General features: G+C 51.0%; 49 pseudogenes; all 49 read right to left on the bottom strand.

The window, feature by feature from the left end:
- Positions 1-6: 6 nt before the first annotated feature.
- LOC136599892 (5S ribosomal RNA) lies at positions 7-125 on the bottom strand (annotated as a pseudogene).
- An 80-nt stretch (positions 126-205) lies between these two features.
- On the bottom strand, positions 206-324 carry LOC136600269 (5S ribosomal RNA; annotated as a pseudogene).
- An 80-nt stretch (positions 325-404) lies between these two features.
- On the bottom strand, positions 405-523 carry LOC136599916 (5S ribosomal RNA; annotated as a pseudogene).
- An 80-nt stretch (positions 524-603) lies between these two features.
- Positions 604-722, bottom strand: LOC136599891 (5S ribosomal RNA; annotated as a pseudogene).
- An 80-nt stretch (positions 723-802) lies between these two features.
- On the bottom strand, positions 803-921 carry LOC136600268 (5S ribosomal RNA; annotated as a pseudogene).
- Positions 922-1,001: 80 nt separating this feature from the next.
- On the bottom strand, positions 1,002-1,120 carry LOC136599890 (5S ribosomal RNA; annotated as a pseudogene).
- Positions 1,121-1,200: 80 nt separating this feature from the next.
- LOC136600431 (5S ribosomal RNA) lies at positions 1,201-1,319 on the bottom strand (annotated as a pseudogene).
- An 80-nt stretch (positions 1,320-1,399) lies between these two features.
- LOC136600303 (5S ribosomal RNA) lies at positions 1,400-1,518 on the bottom strand (annotated as a pseudogene).
- An 80-nt stretch (positions 1,519-1,598) lies between these two features.
- LOC136599889 (5S ribosomal RNA) lies at positions 1,599-1,717 on the bottom strand (annotated as a pseudogene).
- Positions 1,718-1,797: 80 nt separating this feature from the next.
- On the bottom strand, positions 1,798-1,916 carry LOC136600310 (5S ribosomal RNA; annotated as a pseudogene).
- An 80-nt stretch (positions 1,917-1,996) lies between these two features.
- LOC136600415 (5S ribosomal RNA) lies at positions 1,997-2,115 on the bottom strand (annotated as a pseudogene).
- Positions 2,116-2,195: 80 nt separating this feature from the next.
- LOC136600122 (5S ribosomal RNA) lies at positions 2,196-2,314 on the bottom strand (annotated as a pseudogene).
- An 80-nt stretch (positions 2,315-2,394) lies between these two features.
- LOC136600267 (5S ribosomal RNA) lies at positions 2,395-2,513 on the bottom strand (annotated as a pseudogene).
- Positions 2,514-2,795: 282 nt separating this feature from the next.
- LOC136600031 (5S ribosomal RNA) lies at positions 2,796-2,914 on the bottom strand (annotated as a pseudogene).
- Positions 2,915-2,994: 80 nt separating this feature from the next.
- On the bottom strand, positions 2,995-3,113 carry LOC136600108 (5S ribosomal RNA; annotated as a pseudogene).
- An 80-nt stretch (positions 3,114-3,193) lies between these two features.
- LOC136599888 (5S ribosomal RNA) lies at positions 3,194-3,312 on the bottom strand (annotated as a pseudogene).
- An 80-nt stretch (positions 3,313-3,392) lies between these two features.
- On the bottom strand, positions 3,393-3,511 carry LOC136599915 (5S ribosomal RNA; annotated as a pseudogene).
- An 80-nt stretch (positions 3,512-3,591) lies between these two features.
- LOC136599887 (5S ribosomal RNA) lies at positions 3,592-3,710 on the bottom strand (annotated as a pseudogene).
- Positions 3,711-3,790: 80 nt separating this feature from the next.
- Positions 3,791-3,909, bottom strand: LOC136600266 (5S ribosomal RNA; annotated as a pseudogene).
- An 80-nt stretch (positions 3,910-3,989) lies between these two features.
- Positions 3,990-4,108, bottom strand: LOC136599885 (5S ribosomal RNA; annotated as a pseudogene).
- Positions 4,109-4,188: 80 nt separating this feature from the next.
- LOC136600429 (5S ribosomal RNA) lies at positions 4,189-4,307 on the bottom strand (annotated as a pseudogene).
- Positions 4,308-4,387: 80 nt separating this feature from the next.
- On the bottom strand, positions 4,388-4,506 carry LOC136599883 (5S ribosomal RNA; annotated as a pseudogene).
- Positions 4,507-4,586: 80 nt separating this feature from the next.
- On the bottom strand, positions 4,587-4,705 carry LOC136599882 (5S ribosomal RNA; annotated as a pseudogene).
- Positions 4,706-4,785: 80 nt separating this feature from the next.
- Positions 4,786-4,904, bottom strand: LOC136600309 (5S ribosomal RNA; annotated as a pseudogene).
- An 80-nt stretch (positions 4,905-4,984) lies between these two features.
- LOC136600414 (5S ribosomal RNA) lies at positions 4,985-5,103 on the bottom strand (annotated as a pseudogene).
- Positions 5,104-5,183: 80 nt separating this feature from the next.
- LOC136600121 (5S ribosomal RNA) lies at positions 5,184-5,302 on the bottom strand (annotated as a pseudogene).
- An 80-nt stretch (positions 5,303-5,382) lies between these two features.
- LOC136600265 (5S ribosomal RNA) lies at positions 5,383-5,501 on the bottom strand (annotated as a pseudogene).
- An 80-nt stretch (positions 5,502-5,581) lies between these two features.
- Positions 5,582-5,700, bottom strand: LOC136600229 (5S ribosomal RNA; annotated as a pseudogene).
- An 80-nt stretch (positions 5,701-5,780) lies between these two features.
- LOC136600029 (5S ribosomal RNA) lies at positions 5,781-5,899 on the bottom strand (annotated as a pseudogene).
- Positions 5,900-5,979: 80 nt separating this feature from the next.
- Positions 5,980-6,098, bottom strand: LOC136600106 (5S ribosomal RNA; annotated as a pseudogene).
- Positions 6,099-6,178: 80 nt separating this feature from the next.
- Positions 6,179-6,297, bottom strand: LOC136599881 (5S ribosomal RNA; annotated as a pseudogene).
- Positions 6,298-6,377: 80 nt separating this feature from the next.
- Positions 6,378-6,496, bottom strand: LOC136599914 (5S ribosomal RNA; annotated as a pseudogene).
- An 80-nt stretch (positions 6,497-6,576) lies between these two features.
- LOC136599880 (5S ribosomal RNA) lies at positions 6,577-6,695 on the bottom strand (annotated as a pseudogene).
- Positions 6,696-6,775: 80 nt separating this feature from the next.
- Positions 6,776-6,894, bottom strand: LOC136600263 (5S ribosomal RNA; annotated as a pseudogene).
- An 80-nt stretch (positions 6,895-6,974) lies between these two features.
- On the bottom strand, positions 6,975-7,093 carry LOC136599879 (5S ribosomal RNA; annotated as a pseudogene).
- An 80-nt stretch (positions 7,094-7,173) lies between these two features.
- Positions 7,174-7,292, bottom strand: LOC136600428 (5S ribosomal RNA; annotated as a pseudogene).
- An 80-nt stretch (positions 7,293-7,372) lies between these two features.
- Positions 7,373-7,491, bottom strand: LOC136599878 (5S ribosomal RNA; annotated as a pseudogene).
- An 80-nt stretch (positions 7,492-7,571) lies between these two features.
- Positions 7,572-7,690, bottom strand: LOC136599877 (5S ribosomal RNA; annotated as a pseudogene).
- An 80-nt stretch (positions 7,691-7,770) lies between these two features.
- Positions 7,771-7,889, bottom strand: LOC136600307 (5S ribosomal RNA; annotated as a pseudogene).
- Positions 7,890-7,969: 80 nt separating this feature from the next.
- On the bottom strand, positions 7,970-8,088 carry LOC136599876 (5S ribosomal RNA; annotated as a pseudogene).
- Positions 8,089-8,168: 80 nt separating this feature from the next.
- On the bottom strand, positions 8,169-8,287 carry LOC136600231 (5S ribosomal RNA; annotated as a pseudogene).
- Positions 8,288-8,367: 80 nt separating this feature from the next.
- On the bottom strand, positions 8,368-8,486 carry LOC136600104 (5S ribosomal RNA; annotated as a pseudogene).
- Positions 8,487-8,566: 80 nt separating this feature from the next.
- On the bottom strand, positions 8,567-8,685 carry LOC136599991 (5S ribosomal RNA; annotated as a pseudogene).
- Positions 8,686-8,765: 80 nt separating this feature from the next.
- On the bottom strand, positions 8,766-8,884 carry LOC136600028 (5S ribosomal RNA; annotated as a pseudogene).
- Positions 8,885-8,964: 80 nt separating this feature from the next.
- Positions 8,965-9,083, bottom strand: LOC136599874 (5S ribosomal RNA; annotated as a pseudogene).
- Positions 9,084-9,163: 80 nt separating this feature from the next.
- LOC136599873 (5S ribosomal RNA) lies at positions 9,164-9,282 on the bottom strand (annotated as a pseudogene).
- Positions 9,283-15,307: 6,025 nt separating this feature from the next.
- On the bottom strand, positions 15,308-15,426 carry LOC136599871 (5S ribosomal RNA; annotated as a pseudogene).
- Positions 15,427-15,506: 80 nt separating this feature from the next.
- LOC136600071 (5S ribosomal RNA) lies at positions 15,507-15,625 on the bottom strand (annotated as a pseudogene).
- Positions 15,626-15,705: 80 nt separating this feature from the next.
- Positions 15,706-15,824, bottom strand: LOC136599870 (5S ribosomal RNA; annotated as a pseudogene).
- Positions 15,825-16,678: the final 854 nt, after the last annotated feature.

Raw genomic sequence — 16,678 nt, 5'->3', positions numbered from 1 at the left:
TTTAAAAGTCAACGGGACCTGGGATTCCCAGCCGGTCACCCATACTGGTACTTGCCAGGCCTCAAGCTGGCTGGCGGCCGCGATCTGACGAGAGCAGGCACATTCAGCTTAGAATGCCCGTTGACAGCTCCTCCTCCTTTCCTATGGGCTTTCTGCAGTGCGAACGCACCTCCGAAAAGGAAAGCAACCTACTCACGGCCTTAAAAGTCAGCGGGACCTGGGATTCCCAGCCGGTCACCCATACTGGTACTTGCCAGGCCTCAAGCTGGCTGGCGGCCGCGATCTGACGAGAGCAGGCACATTCAGCTTAGAATGCCCGTTGACAGCTCCTCCTCCTTTCCTATGGGCTTTCTGCAGTGCGAACGCACCTCCGAAACGGAAAGAAACCTACTCACGGCCTTAAAAGTCAACGGGACCTGGGATTCCCAGCCGGTCACCCACACTGGTACTTGCCAGGCCTCAAGCTGGCTGGCGGCCGCGATCTGACGAGAGCAGGCACATTCAGCTTAGAATGCCCGTTGACAGCTCCTCCTCCTTTCCTATGGGCTTTCTGCAGTGCGAACGCACCTCCGAAACGGAAAGAAACCTACTCACGGCCTTAAAAGTCAACGGGACCTGGGATTCCCAGCCGGTCACCCATACTGGTACTTGCCAGGCCTCAAGCTGGCTGGCGGCCGCGATCTGACGAGAGCAGGCACATTCAGCTTAGAATGCCCGTTGACAGCTCCTCCTCCTTTCCTATGGGCTTTCTGCAGTGCGAACGCACCTCCGAAAAGGAAAGCAACCTACTCACGGCCTTAAAAGTCAGCGGGACCTGGGATTCCCAGCCGGTCACCCATACTGGTACTTGCCAGGCCTCAAGCTGGCTGGCGGCCGCGATCTGACGAGAGCAGGCACATTCAGCTTAGAATGCCCGTTGACAGCTCCTCCTCCTTTCCTATGGGCTTTCTGCAGTGCGAACGCACCTCCGAAAAGGAAAGAAACCTACTCACGGCCTTAAAAGTCAACGGGACCTGGGATTCCCAGCCGGTCACCCATACTGGTACTTGCCAGGCCTCAAGCTGGCTGGCGGCCGCGATCTGACGAGAGCAGGCACATTCAGCTTAGAATGCCCGTTGACAGCTCCTCCTCCTTTCCTATGGGCTTTCTGCAGTGCGAACGCACATCCGAAACGGAAAGATACCTACTCACGGCCTTAAAAGTCAATGGGACCTGGGATTCCCAGCCGGTCACCCATACTGGTACTTGCCAGGCCTCAAGCTGGCTGGCGGCCACGATCTGACGAGAGCAGGTACATTCAGCTTAGAATGCCCGTTGACAGCTCCTCCTCCTTTCCTATGGGCTTTCTGCAGTGCGAACGCACCTCCGAAAAGGAAAGCAACCTACTCACGGCCTTAAAAGTCAACGGGACCTGGGATTCCCAGCCGGTCACCCATACTGGTACTTGCCAGGCCTCAAGCTGGCTGGCGGCCGCGATCTGACAAGAGCAGGCACATTCAGCTTAGAATGCCCGTTGACAGCTCCTCCTCCTTTCCTATGGGCTTTCTGCAGTGCGAACGCACCTCCGAAAAGGAAAGCAACCTACTCACGGCCTTAAAAGTCAACGGGACCTGGGATTCCCAGCCGGTCACCCATACTGGTACTTGCCAGGCCTCAAGCTGGCTGGCGGCCGCGATCTGACGAGAGCAGGCACATTCAGCTTAGAATGCCCGTTGACAGCTCCTCCTCCTTTCCTATGGGCTTTCTGCAGTGCGAACGCACCTCCGAAACGGAAAGAAACCTACTCACGGCCTTAAAAGTCAACGGGACCTGGGATTCCCAGCCGGTCACCTATACTGGTACTTGCCAGGCCTCAAGCTGGCTGGCGGCCGCGATCTGACGAGAGCAGGCACATTCAGCTTAGAATGCCCGTTGACAGCTCCTCCTCCTTTCCTATGGGCTTTCTGCAGTGCGAACGCACCTCCGAAAAGGAAAGAAACCTACTCACGGCCTTAAAAGTCAACGGGACCTGGGATTCCCAGCCGGTCACCCATACTGGTACTTGCCAGGCCTCAAGCTGGCTGGCGGCCGCGATCTGACGAGAGCAGGCACATTCAGCTTAGAATGCCAGTTGACAGCTCCTCCTCCTTTCCTATGGGCTTTCTGCAGTGCGAACGCACCTCCGAAACAGAAAGAAACCTACTCACGGCCTTAAAAGTCAACGGGACCTGGGATTCCCAGCCAGTCACCCATACTGGTACTTGCCAGGCCTCAAGCTGGCTGGCGGCCGCGATCTGACGAGAGCAGGCACATTCAGCTTAGAATGCCCGTTGACAGCTCCTCCTCCTTTCCTATGGGCTTTCTGCAGTGCGAACGCACCTCCGAAAAGGAAAGCAACCTACTCACGGCCTTAAAAGTCAGCGGGACCTGGGATTCCCAGCCGGTCACCCATACTGGTACTTGCCAGGCCTCAAGCTGGCTGGCGGCCGCGATCTGACGAGAGCAGGCACATTCAGCTTAGAATGCCCGTTGACAGCTCCTCCTCCTTTCCTATGGGCTTTCTGCAGTGCGAACGCACCCTCCGAAAAGGAAAGAAACCTACTCACGGCCTTAAAAGTCAACGGGACCTGGGATTCCCAGCCGGTCACCCATACTGGTACTTGCCAGGCCTCAAGAGCTGGCTGGCGGCCGCAATCTGACGAGAGCAGGCACATTCAGCTTAGAATGCCCGTTGACAGCTCCTCCTCCTTTCCTATGGGCTTTCTGCAGTGCGAACGCACCTCCGAAACGGAAAGAAACCTACTCACGGCCTTAAAAGTCAATGGGACCTGGGATTCCCAGCCGGTCACCCATACTGGTACTTGCCAGGCCTCAAGCTGGCTGGCGGCCGCGATCTGACGAGAGCAGGTACATTCAGCTTAGAATGCCCGTTGACAGCTCCTCCTCCTTTCCTATGGGCTTTCTGCAGTGCGAACGCACCTCCGAAAAGGAAAGCAACCTACTCACGGCCTTAAAAGTCAACGGGACCTGGGATTCCCAGCCGGTCACCCATACTGGTACTTGCCAGGCCTCAAGCTGGCTGGCGGCCGCGATCTGACGAGAGCAGGCACATTCAGCTTAGAACGCCCGTTGACAGCTCCTCCTCCTTTCCTATGGGCTTTCTGCAGTGCGAACGCACCTCCGAAAAGGAAAGAAACCTACTCACGGCCTTAAAAGTCAACGGGACCTGGGATTCCCAGCCGGTCACCCATACTGGTACTTGCCAGGCCTCAAGCTGGCTGGCGGCCGCGATCTGACGAGAGCAGGCACATTCAGCTTAGAATGCCCGTTGACAGCTCCTCCTCCTTTCCTATGGGCTTTCTGCAGTGCGAACGCACCTCCGAAACGGAAAGAAACCTACTCACGGCCTTAAAAGTCAACGGGACCTGGGATTCCCAGCCGGTCACCCACACTGGTACTTGCCAGGCCTCAAGCTGGCTGGCGGCCGCGATCTGACGAGAGCAGGCACATTCAGCTTAGAATGCCCGTTGACAGCTCCTCCTCCTTTCCTATGGGCTTTCTGCAGTGCGAACGCACCTCCGAAACGGAAAGAAACCTACTCACGGCCTTAAAAGTCAACGGGACCTGGGATTCCCAGCCGGTCACCCATACTGGTACTTGCCAGGCCTCAAGCTGGCTGGCGGCCGCGATCTGACGAGAGCAGGCACATTCAGCTTAGAATGCCCGTTGACAGCTCCTCCTCCTTTCCTATGGGCTTTCTGCAGTGCGAACGCACCTCCGAAAAGGAAAGCAACCTACTCACGGCCTTAAAAGTCAGCGGGACCTGGGATTCCCAGCCGGTCACCCATACTGGTACTTGCCAGGCCTCAAGCTGGCTGGCGGCCGCGATCTGACGAGAGCAGGCACATTCAGCTTAGAATGCCCGTTGACAGCTCCTCCTCCTTTCCTATGGGCTTTCTGCAGTGCGAACGCACCTCCGAAAAGGAAAGAAACCTACTCACGGCCTTAAAAGTCAACGGGACCTGGGATTCCCAGCCGGTCACCCATACTGGTACTTGCCAGGCCTCAAGCTGGCTGGCGGCCGCGATCTGACGAGAGCAGGCACATTCAGCTTAGAATGCCCGTTGACAGCTCCTCCTCCTTTCCTATGGGCTTTCTGCAGTGCGAACGCACATCCGAAACGGAAAGATACCTACTCACGGCCTTAAAAGTCAATGGGACCTGGGATTCCCAGCCGGTCACCCATACTGGTACTTGCCAGGCCTCAAGCTGGCTGGCGGCCACGATCTGACGAGAGCAGGTACATTCAGCTTAGAATGCCCGTTGACAGCTCCTCCTCCTTTCCTATGGGCTTTCTGCAGTGCGAACGCACCTCCGAAAAGGAAAGCAACCTACTCACGGCCTTAAAAGTCAACGGGACCTGGGATTCCCAGCCGGTCACCCATACTGGTACTTGCCAGGCCTCAAGCTGGCTGGCGGCCGCGATCTGACGAGAGCAGGCACATTCAGCTTAGAATGCCCGTTGACAGCTCCTCCTCCTTTCCTATGGGCTTTCTGCAGTGCGAACGCACCTCCGAAAAGGAAAGCAACCTACTCACGGCCTTAAAAGTCAACGGGACCTGGGATTCCCAGCCGGTCACCCATACTGGTACTTGCCAGGCCTCAAGCTGGCTGGCGGCCGCGATCTGACGAGAGCAGGCACATTCAGCTTAGAATGCCCGTTGACAGCTCCTCCTCCTTTCCTATGGGCTTTCTGCAGTGCGAACGCACCTCCGAAACGGAAAGAAACCTACTCACGGCCTTAAAAGTCAACGGGACCTGGGATTCCCAGCCGGTCACCTATACTGGTACTTGCCAGGCCTCAAGCTGGCTGGCGGCCGCGATCTGACGAGAGCAGGCACATTCAGCTTAGAATGCCCGTTGACAGCTCCTCCTCCTTTCCTATGGGCTTTCTGCAGTGCGAACGCACCTCCGAAAAGGAAAGAAACCTACTCACGGCCTTAAAAGTCAACGGGACCTGGGATTCCCAGCCGGTCACCCATACTGGTACTTGCCAGGCCTCAAGCTGGCTGGCGGCCGCGATCTGACGAGAGCAGGCACATTCAGCTTAGAATGCCAGTTGACAGCTCCTCCTCCTTTCCTATGGGCTTTCTGCAGTGCGAACGCACCTCCGAAACAGAAAGAAACCTACTCACGGCCTTAAAAGTCAACGGGACCTGGGATTCCCAGCCAGTCACCCATACTGGTACTTGCCAGGCCTCAAGCTGGCTGGCGGCCGCGATCTGACGAGAGCAGGCACATTCAGCTTAGAATGCCCGTTGACAGCTCCTCCTCCTTTCCTATGGGCTTTCTGCAGTGCGAACGCACCTCCGAAAAGGAAAGCAACCTACTCACGGCCTTAAAAGTCAGCGGGACCTGGGATTCCCAGCCGGTCACCCATACTGGTACTTGCCAGGCCTCAAGCTGGCTGGCGGCCGCGATCTGACGAGAGCAGGCACATTCAGCTTAGAATGCCCGTTGACAGCTCCTCCTCCTTTCCTATGGGCTTTCTGCAGTGCGAACGCACCTCCGAAAAGGAAAGAAACCTACTCACGGCCTTAAAAGTCAACGGGACCTGGGATTCCCAGCCGGTCACCCATACTGGTACTTGCCAGGCCTCAAGCTGGCTGGCGGCCGCAATCTGACGAGAGCAGGCACATTCAGCTTAGAATGCCCGTTGACAGCTCCTCCTCCTTTCCTATGGGCTTTCTGCAGTGCGAACGCACCTCCGAAACGGAAAGAAACCTACTCACGGCCTTAAAAGTCAATGGGACCTGGGATTCCCAGCCGGTCACCCATACTGGTACTTGCCAGGCCTCAAGCTGGCTGGCGGCCGCGATCTGACGAGAGCAGGTACATTCAGCTTAGAATGCCCGTTGACAGCTCCTCCTCCTTTCCTATGGGCTTTCTGCAGTGCGAACGCACCTCCGAAAAGGAAAGCAACCTACTCACGGCCTTAAAAGTCAACGGGACCTGGGATTCCCAGCCGGTCACCCATACTGGTACTTGCCAGGCCTCAAGCTGGCTGGCGGCCGCGATCTGACGAGAGCAGGCACATTCAGCTTAGAACGCCCGTTGACAGCTCCTCCTCCTTTCCTATGGGCTTTCTGCAGTGCGAACGCACCTCCGAAAAGGAAAGAAACCTACTCACGGCCTTAAAAGTCAACGGGACCTGGGATTCCCAGCCGGTCACCCATACTGGTACTTGCCAGGCCTCAAGCTGGCTGGCGGCCGCGATCTGACGAGAGCAGGCACATTCAGCTTAGAATGCCCGTTGACAGCTCCTCCTCCTTTCCTATGGGCTTTCTGCAGTGCGAACGCACCTCCGAAACGGAAAGAAACCTACTCACGGCCTTAAAAGTCAACGGGACCTGGGATTCCCAGCCGGTCACCCACACTGGTACTTGCCAGGCCTCAAGCTGGCTGGCGGCCGCGATCTGACGAGAGCAGGCACATTCAGCTTAGAATGCCCGTTGACAGCTCCTCCTCCTTTCCTATGGGCTTTCTGCAGTGCGAACGCACCTCCGAAACGGAAAGAAACCTACTCACGGCCTTAAAAGTCAACGGGACCTGGGATTCCCAGCCGGTCACCCATACTGGTACTTGCCAGGCCTCAAGCTGGCTGGCGGCCGCGATCTGACGAGAGCAGGCACATTCAGCTTAGAATGCCCGTTGACAGCTCCTCCTCCTTTCCTATGGGCTTTCTGCAGTGCGAACGCACCTCCGAAAAGGAAAGCAACCTACTCACGGCCTTAAAAGTCAGCGGGACCTGGGATTCCCAGCCGGTCACCCATACTGGTACTTGCCAGGCCTCAAGCTGGCTGGCGGCCGCGATCTGACGAGAGCAGGCACATTCAGCTTAGAATGCCCGTTGACAGCTCCTCCTCCTTTCCTATGGGCTTTCTGCAGTGCGAACGCACCTCCGAAAAGGAAAGAAACCTACTCACGGCCTTAAAAGTCAACGGGACCTGGGATTCCCAGCCGGTCACCCATACTGGTACTTGCCAGGCCTCAAGCTGGCTGGCGGCCGCGATCTGACGAGAGCAGGCACATTCAGCTTAGAATGCCCGTTGACAGCTCCTCCTCCTTTCCTATGGGCTTTCTGCAGTGCGAACGCACATCCGAAACGGAAAGATACCTACTCACGGCCTTAAAAGTCAATGGGACCTGGGATTCCCAGCCGGTCACCCATACTGGTACTTGCCAGGCCTCAAGCTGGCTGGCGGCCACGATCTGACGAGAGCAGGTACATTCAGCTTAGAATGCCCGTTGACAGCTCCTCCTCCTTTCCTATGGGCTTTCTGCAGTGCGAACGCACCTCCGAAAAGGAAAGCAACCTACTCACGGCCTTAAAAGTCAACGGGACCTGGGATTCCCAGCCGGTCACCCATACTGGTACTTGCCAGGCCTCAAGCTGGCTGGCGGCCGCGATCTGACGAGAGCAGGCACATTCAGCTTAGAATGCCCGTTGACAGCTCCTCCTCCTTTCCTATGGGCTTTCTGCAGTGCGAACGCACCTCCGAAAAGGAAAGCAACCTACTCACGGCCTTAAAAGTCAACGGGACCTGGGATTCCCAGCCGGTCACCCATACTGGTACTTGCCAGGCCTCAAGCTGGCTGGCGGCCGCGATCTGACGAGAGCAGGCACATTCAGCTTAGAATGCCCGTTGACAGCTCCTCCTCCTTTCCTATGGGCTTTCTGCAGTGCGAACGCACCTCCGAAACGGAAAGAAACCTACTCACGGCCTTAAAAGTCAACGGGACCTGGGATTCCCAGCCGGTCACCTATACTGGTACTTGCCAGGCCTCAAGCTGGCTGGCGGCCGCGATCTGACGAGAGCAGGCACATTCAGCTTAGAATGCCCGTTGACAGCTCCTCCTCCTTTCCTATGGGCTTTCTGCAGTGCGAACGCACCTCCGAAAAGGAAAGAAACCTACTCACGGCCTTAAAAGTCAACGGGACCTGGGATTCCCAGCCGGTCACCCATACTGGTACTTGCCAGGCCTCAAGCTGGCTGGCGGCCGCGATCTGACGAGAGCAGGCACATTCAGCTTAGAATGCCCGTTGACAGCTCCTCCTCCTTTCCTATGGGCTTTCTGCAGTGCGAACGCACCTCCGAAACGGAAAGAAACCTACTCACGGCCTTAAAAGTCAACGGGACCTGGGATTCCCAGCCGGTCACCCACACTGGTACTTGCCAGGCCTCAAGCTGGCTGGCGGCCGCGATCTGACGAGAGCAGGCACATTCAGCTTAGAAAGCCCGTTGACAGCTCCTCCTCCTTTCCTATGGGCTTTCTGCAGTGCGAACGCACCTCCGAAAAGGAAAGCAACCTACTCACGGCCTTAAAAGTCAACGGGACCTGGGATTCCCAGCCGGTCACCCATACTGGTACTTGCCAGGCCTCAAGCTGGCTGGCGGCCGCGATCTGACGAGAGCAGGCACATTCAGCTTAGAACGCCCGTTGACAGCTCCTCCTCCTTTCCTATGGGCTTTCTGCAGTGCGAACGCACCTCCGAAAAGGAAAGAAACCTACTCACGGCCTTAAAAGTCAACGGGACCTGGGATTCCCAGCCGGTCACCCATACGGGTACTTGCCAGGCCTCAAGCTGGCTGGCGGCCGCGATCTGACGAGAGCAGGCACATTCAGCTTAGAATGCCCGTTGACAGCTCCTCCTCCTTTCCTATGGGCTTTCTGCAGTGCGAACGCACCTCCGAAACGGAAAGAAACCTACTCACGGCCTTAAAAGTCAATGGGACCTGGGATTCCCAGCCGGTCACCCATACTGGTACTTGCCAGGCCTCAAGCTGGCTGGCGGCCGCGATCTGACGAGAGCAGGTACATTCAGCTTAGAATGCCCGTTGACAGCTCCTCCTCCTTTCCTATGGGCTTTCTGCAGTGCGAACGCACCTCCGAAAAGGAAAGCAACCTACTCACGGCCTTAAAAGTCAACGGGACCTGGGATTCCCAGCCGGTCACCCATACTGGTACTTGCCAGGCCTCAAGCTGGCTGGCGGCCGCGATCTGACGAGAGCAGGCACATTCAGCTTAGAATGCCCGTTGACAGCTCCTCCTCCTTTCCTATGGGCTTTCTGCAGTGCGAACGCACCTCCGAAAAGGAAAGAAACCTACTCACGGCCTTAAAAGTCAACGGGACCTGGGATTCCCAGCCGGTCACCCATACTGGTACTTGCCAGGCCTCAAGCTGGCTGGCGGCCGCGATCTGACGAGAGCAGGCACATTCAGCTTAGAATGCCCGTTGACAGCTCCTCCTCCTTTCCTATGGGCTTTCTGTGAGGGTATATATATATATTGCCATATGTGTTTTTTATGCTTTTATACCTATATGCAAGTTTTATTCAATTCCAAATGAGAAAAAAAAACTTAAATGTCACCTTACATCAGATATCTCAAGGCAGAGAGAGATGTTCTAGGAACCAGATACGGCCGCATGTACTTGGCCGATTTCCCAGAAGCGCTGGAACAAGATATCAAGATGTTCAAATGTACATGACTGTTATATGATTTTCACTGTCTCAGTCCGCAAATCCGGACTGCCCATATATGGTTATGAGCCCATCACCCCCTAGTGGTGAGAGGGCAGAGGGTATAAGATCTCATGTAATCTGTAATAAAGTGCGCAGTTTTTTCTCCCGTGTGAGGAGCTAGACCAGACTCCTGTGTGTGGTGTCTCTTCTTACGGCCGGCAACGGGGAAGTGGGGTGGGCCGATTGGTGTTGCACTTAGAATTTTTAACCCTCATAAATGGCGCAACCAACTGGGGCGGTAAAATCGGAGCTTACAGCGCATTCCACCCGGATCCACGCTACTGAGAAACCGTCCTACTGCAAACCGAGCCTGATCAACTCACTTAGAACTCCAGGTAAGACAAACATATATTTATGTTGTGTTTTACACTGCGAGTCTTGCAGCAGGACTGACTATCTGTGGTTTGTGACCGGATGGGTTGGGTTAAGAGTTCTACACGGTAACTTGTGTGGGCTCCGGGTTTGCCGTCATGGACCACTGACCGTGATATGCGCACCAATCGCTCACCCAGAAACTAGTCTGTAGTTTATTTGTTGTTGAAGTCCGTAGTGTTTTAGCGATAGTGGAGATTGTTAGATTGTTTGTTGTATCTGCAGAATTTTTTTCCTCTTACTTTTCATTTGGTCTCACAGACGAAGGAACCCTCCGTTCGAGTTTATTTAGTCGTTAATGGTTTAGAGGAGAGGGAAGCACTCTGTAAGACAGGTCCCATTGACGAAGGAACCCTCCGTTTTAGTGTAGTTTAGTTGTTGATGGTTTAGCTGAGGAGAGGGATGTACTCTTTGGGACTGGTTCCATAAGAAGAAGATGCCTTCGGTTGTATTGCCATATATAAGGGGCTGACAATTCGGGTCAGAAGGATTCACTCTATGGAGCGTGTTATTATTATTATTGTTGTTGTTGTAATATGCGTAAGACCTTATTAAAGAAGACAGAGCCCCTCAAGGGCTGCCGCCGTGTGGATGAATCTGTAAAATGTAAGAAAACTCTAATGAAAATGTGTGACACCGACCCGCACGGTAGATTACAAAATGGTGTCTGGGAGGAGGTCTTTAGGACCCAGAGGTGCCTTGGAAGACCAAGGTTTGCTAGAAGGAAAGAGAGAGAGACAGTCAGAGAAAGTTACGTATATACACATTATTTGTTTAAGAAAGTGTCCGTAAGTGAAATGTTGAAAAGTACAGTAAGTGATCAAGAGGGCGTCAGGAGAGTGTCTATTGAAGGTTATATTGGCAGTTAGGTAGGGGAGAGAAGTATAATGCACGTGATTGGTTGGCAAAGAAGGGAAGAAAATGTGTATAATACAAGATAGATAATAGATAATATGTATAATCCATACTAGGTGGATATATATGTGTATATTTATATACTGTATGTGCAAATAGTTAACAGCTTGCTCTTAGGGGAGAAGAGGTTGTTGACATATAGCTGCGACTCTGTGTAGCCTTCCAAGGTCAGGAAGATAACAGCGAGAGAGAAAATACAAATAACATCCTTGGTTAATATCTTGGCTTGCTTGCAATGAATTGAAATGAATTTAATTAGTTATACTGTCTTAGTAGGCAGGGAAATATAGTAATTTCTAATGTATATTCTTACTTATACAGGGGTTGAAAATGAATGTTGCAGGGTCCCAGCATATGTGTTAATTATGATTTCAAAATGTTTTTTCAATAGTTTGAGCTCAAAATTATTTCAGTTTGTGTTTCATAGTCGCGGAGAGATAAGAGATTTGTTTTAAAAAAGGGTGGGGGCTTTCAGAACTCACTCCAAATTCAGGGTCACAGAAACTAAATACTTCAGTGTTTAATACAGCATATAATAGCTTCAGTAGATAAGAAATATAGAATATCTCAGTCACTCAGCAAACTTTTTCACATAATTTGTCATAAATAGCGCTCATTCACAATCTCATCTCAATAGAATCATGTACTTTATAAAAATAATAGCACTCACCTCAATGTTTTTCAGCTGATGTATGTATGTTTGTCAAACTTTTTTTGTCCGTGCATCTGCATGTACTGGTACACCTCAATGGGGGGGTGACGGAGCAGACTTGAGCGCATGGATGGATGTGAGTTAGTGACCCGTGTTCAAGCTGTGGTGGAATGTGTGATGTGGAAATTGACTGGGGGTAAAAGTCCTACCCCATGCATGGGACTTTGCTTGGTTGAGATGTGGACGTGTGGACGGTTAAGCTGAAATGGAGTTGAGAAGACGGACGCAGTGTGCCAATATCGAAGGGGTGGAGCTATATGATGTAATAGTACGTAATAATGTTTCATCCTTCTTGTCCAAGGGAGGGGGGAGAATTTTGAGCAGCTAGTTTTTTTCCTGTTTTTTTTTTTTCTCCTGTCTGAAATTTGATAAAGATATTGCAGGCAGGACCAGACTAATAATGAATTCACTTAAAGGGATATCACATTTCAAATATTAGTAGATGTTTTGTAGATTTTTCTGTCCCGGTGTAACTCATGTTTCTGTTATAGGTGCTAACATCTTACAGGCCTTATCTGCTTCCATCAAATCTTTTTACAATGTTATACTACCTTGAAACCGGGTGCTCTTGTTCCAATTGCGTACCCTGTTTCAAAGGGGGGGAGGAGAAGGCATAGGTGATCTAGGTATTGCAAATCAGCCATTTTAGGTATTGCAAATCAGCCATTTTTAAATTTTTTGCAAGTCATTTTTACATTTTTTAAATTTTTTTTTGCAACAAGGTTCTAATCTTTTTTAAATAAAATGCCAGCCTGATTGTCTAGCATTGATGCAACAAGAAAATTTAAGTTTTAAAAAGTTACTGAAAGCCCTTGTTAATGCATATTTTGAGTTGTTTTTTATAGATGGTACCCAGGGTGATTGACAACTCCACACTGGATATGCAGTGGTCACACAACAAGATGTCCTAAAAGCAGAATGCCTCCGCATGTCGCAGTACAAGAAGCGGAACTAAAAGCACTCACGGAGGCGTGTAGAGTGGAGGAAGGTAAGACGGCAAACATTTACACTGACTCCCGGTATGCATTTGGCATAGCTCATGATTACGGCCCAACATGGAAGGCCAGACAGTTTTTTACCTCAGCAGGACAGCCAATTAAAAATGTTGCAGCGGTGCAGAGTCATGGAGACCCTATTTCTACCTGACAAGGTGGAAAGCTCACACCAATTCCTACACCGGAGAAGCAAGAGGCAACGCCATCACAGGCCACACAGCAAAAGCAGCGGCCCTCAAGCCGTGGAAGACAGAAGAAAAGAAGAATTTGACTACACTTGGACTTTTATAAAACTTGGACTTTGATAATAATTTTGGACTTTGATTTGAACTTGAACTTTGATAAAAACATTGGACTTTGATATGCTAATGACTTTACAGTTAGGAGCCAGCAAGGAAGAAAAAGACAAATGGACTAAAAAGGGACGGCGTATGGTGAACAGTCAACAGCACTTGCCTACCACGGTCCCTGTGCCCAATGATGGCCCAGCTGACGCACGGAAAGACGCATCTGTCAAAGCAACAATGATGTCAACGCTTGAACGAGGACGGGTGGCTCTTTGGTTTTCTGTAGCTGCTGCATCATTTGTCCAATTTTGCATGATCTTTGCCGTAAGCAACAGGGCAGAAGTAAATTTGCCACATCACACTTGCCTAGACCACTCTACCCATTTCAGGGATTGCAAATTGGCTACACTCAGCTCCTACTTGTTGGGAAGCATGAATATGTGCTTGTTGTTGTTGATGTCTTTTCAGGTTGGAGACCTACCCTGTTACCAAAGTAAATAAGCAGGTAACTGCACAGAAGCTCATGAATGAGGTAATCCGCAGATATGGGGTATCGGAAGTGATTGAGTCAAACAAAGGTACACACTTCACAGGTGAAATAATGCAACACATCATGTCTGTTTTGGGTATATTCCAGGCTTTTCACACACCCTACCATCCGCGGAGTAGGGGGAAAGTAGATACAAAAGGCAATAGAGGAAACGGGTAAATCTTGAATTGAGTGTCTTTCATTAGTTTTTTTCCTTAGGAGGATACATGTCACAGTAGCAGAGTTTGGTGAATGATTTTCTTGTTAATTTTGTCATGGGTCCCTCCAAGGAATTGTTAGTAATGTATTCTGTAGTCTCTGCTTTTATCCCAGGTCCTACAGATGAGTGTCACAATCTAAAACCAGGTGACAGGGTCCATGTGAAAAAGTTTGAGAGACAAACCCTGTTTAAAGGTCCTTACCAGATGTTGTTCACCATCCCAACTGCAGTAAAGCTTGAAGGAAAGCCCACTTGGCACTGAAAAAACTCATGATCCTGCATATCCTTTACATGCTATAATGTGGTACAATTCCTCCAACACACACCTTTGACTACTGTACACTAGCCCCTGTTTCAGAACAAATTAATATAATCAAATGTGCAATATGAAGCCTACACTGAGGGTGAGAATCCAACACCGCATCGTGCTAAGAGAGACGTTGACGCTCCAGGTGGTAACTTTGATCCACATGTATACATAGATGCAAGAGGAGTGTCAAGGGGGGTGCCAGATGAATTTAATTCTAGAGATCAGGTTAAAGCAGGTTTTGAGTCCTTATTTGCTATTATTACTGTTAATAATAATGTAGATTAGATGAATTATATCTATTACAATTAGCAGAGGTTTGTAAACTACACCAGAGATGCTTTTGCAAGGGTTAGCTGACCAGTTAGGGCCCACTGCATCCATGGCGTTCCAAAATAGAGTGGCCATGGATATGATTTTAGCAGAAAGAGGTGGGGTATGTAATTTCCTGTTTGTGTATTATCCCTTTAATGTGACCAAAATTTCCCTTGTTTGAAAAAGATGAAGAGCCAGTTCCGATAATGCCAACCAGATACGTTACCAGAAGAATGGAGAAATGTACTAGTACTGTGTCTGCCTCAGTCTCATAAGATGGACTGTCAGTGGATTTCCCATTTGCCTAGGGAAAGTGCAGAAGACCTTAGGTTCCGGCGAGGGCACACCCTGTGGGGTGTTAACTTGTACAGATAGAGGGTATGGAGGCCCGGAAATAAGCCCAGGGAATCCATGGCCTCCTTCTGAGGTGAGGTAGGGATCCCTCCCTTTTAGGAGTAGGGACTTACGGGCAGTGGAGAAACCCTGACGCAAGGGAGAGACGACCGAGGAAGAGTGCAAGGTCTGATGCTTGATCTCCATATTAAGTTTTTTAGGGGGGTTTGTGAGGGTATATATATATATTGCCATATGTGTTTTTTATGCTTTTATACCTATATGCAAGTTTTATTCAATTCCAAATGAGAAAAAAAAACTTAAATGTCACCTTACATCAGATATCTCAAGGCAGAGAGAGATGTTCTAGGAACCAGATACGGCCGCATGTACTTGGCCGATTTCCCAGAAGCGCTGGAACAAGATATCAAGATGTTCAAATGTACATGACTGTTATATGATTTTCACTGTCTCAGTCCGCAAATCCGGACTGCCCATATATGGTTATGAGCCCATCACCCCCTAGTGGTGAGAGGGCAGAGGGTATAAGATCTCATGTAATCTGTAATAAAGTGCGCAGTTTTTTCTCCCGTGTGAGGAGCTAGACCAGACTCCTGTGTGTGGTGTCTCTTCTTACGGCCGGCAACGGGGAAGTGGGGTGGGCCGATTGGTGTTGCACTTAGAATTTTTAACCCTCATATTTCTGCAGTGCGAACGCACCTCCGAAAAGGAAAGCAACCTACTCACGGCCTTAAAAGTCAACGGGACCTGGGATTCCCAGCCGGTCACCCATACTGGTACTTGCCAGGCCTCAAGCTGGCTGGCGGCCGCGATCTGACGAGAGCAGGCACATTCAGCTTAGAATGCCCGTTGACAGCTCCTCCTCCTTTCCTATGGGCTTTCTGCAGTGCGAACGCACCTCCGAAACGGAAAGAAACCTACTCACGGCCTTAAAAGTCAACGGGACCTGGGATTCCCAGCCAGTCACCCATACTGGTACTTGCCAGGCCTCAAGCTGGCTGGTGGCCGCGATCTGACGAGAGCAGGCACATTCAGCTTAGAATGCCCGTTGACAGCTCCTCCTCCTTTCCTATGGGCTTTCTGCAGTGCGAACGCACCTCCGAAAAGGAAAGAAACCTACTCACGGCCTTAAAAGTCAACGGGACCTGGGATTCCCAGCCGGTCACCCATACTGGTACTTGCCAGGCCTCAAGCTGGCTGGCGGCCGCGATCTGACGAGAGCAGGCACATTCAGCTTAGAATGCCCGTTGACAGCTCCTCCTCCTTTCCTATGGGCTTTCTGTGAGGGTATATATATATATTGCCATATGTGTTTTTTATGCTTTTATACCTATATGCAAGTTTTATTCAATTCCAAATGAGAAAAAAAAACTTAAATGTCACCTTACATCAGATATCTCAAGGCAGAGAGAGATGTTCTAGGAACCAGATACGGCCGCATGTACTTGGCCGATTTCCCAGAAGCGCTGGAACAAGATATCAAGATGTTCAAATGTACATGACTGTTATATGATTTTCACTGTCTCAGTCCGCAAATCCGGACTGCCCATATATGGTTATGAGCCCATCACCCCCTAGTGGTGAGAGGGCAGAGGGTATAAGATCTCATGTAATCTGTAATAAAGTGCGCAGTTTTTTCTCCCGTGTGAGGAGCTAGACCAGACTCCTGTGTGTGGTGTCTCTTCTTACGGCCGGCAACGGGGAAGTGGGGTGGGCCGATTGGTGTTGCACTTAGAATTTTTAACCCTCATAAATGGCGCAACCAACTGGGGCGGTAAAATCGGAGCTTACAGCGCATTCCACCCGGATCCACGCTACTGAGAAACCGTCCTACTGCAAACCGAGCCTGATCAACTCACTTAGAACTCCAGGTAAGACAAACATATATTTATGTTGTGTTTTACACTGCGAGTCTTGCAGCAGGACTGACTATCTGTGGTTTGTGACCGGATGGGTTGGGTTAAGAGTTCTACACGGTAACTTGTGTGGGCTCCGGGTTTGCCGTCATGGACCACTGACCGTGATATGCGCACCAATCGCTCACCCAGAAACTAGTCTGTAGTTTATTTGTTGTTGAAGTCCGTAGTGTTTTAGCGATAGTGGAGA

This window comes from Eleutherodactylus coqui, unplaced genomic scaffold (genome assembly GCF_035609145.1).
Source record: "Eleutherodactylus coqui strain aEleCoq1 unplaced genomic scaffold, aEleCoq1.hap1 HAP1_SCAFFOLD_195, whole genome shotgun sequence".
In the NCBI taxonomy this organism is placed as follows: Eukaryota; Metazoa; Chordata; class Amphibia; order Anura; family Eleutherodactylidae; genus Eleutherodactylus; species Eleutherodactylus coqui.
The sequence above is the reverse complement of the archived record's forward strand: the minus strand, read 5'-3'. Positions and strand labels throughout refer to the sequence as shown.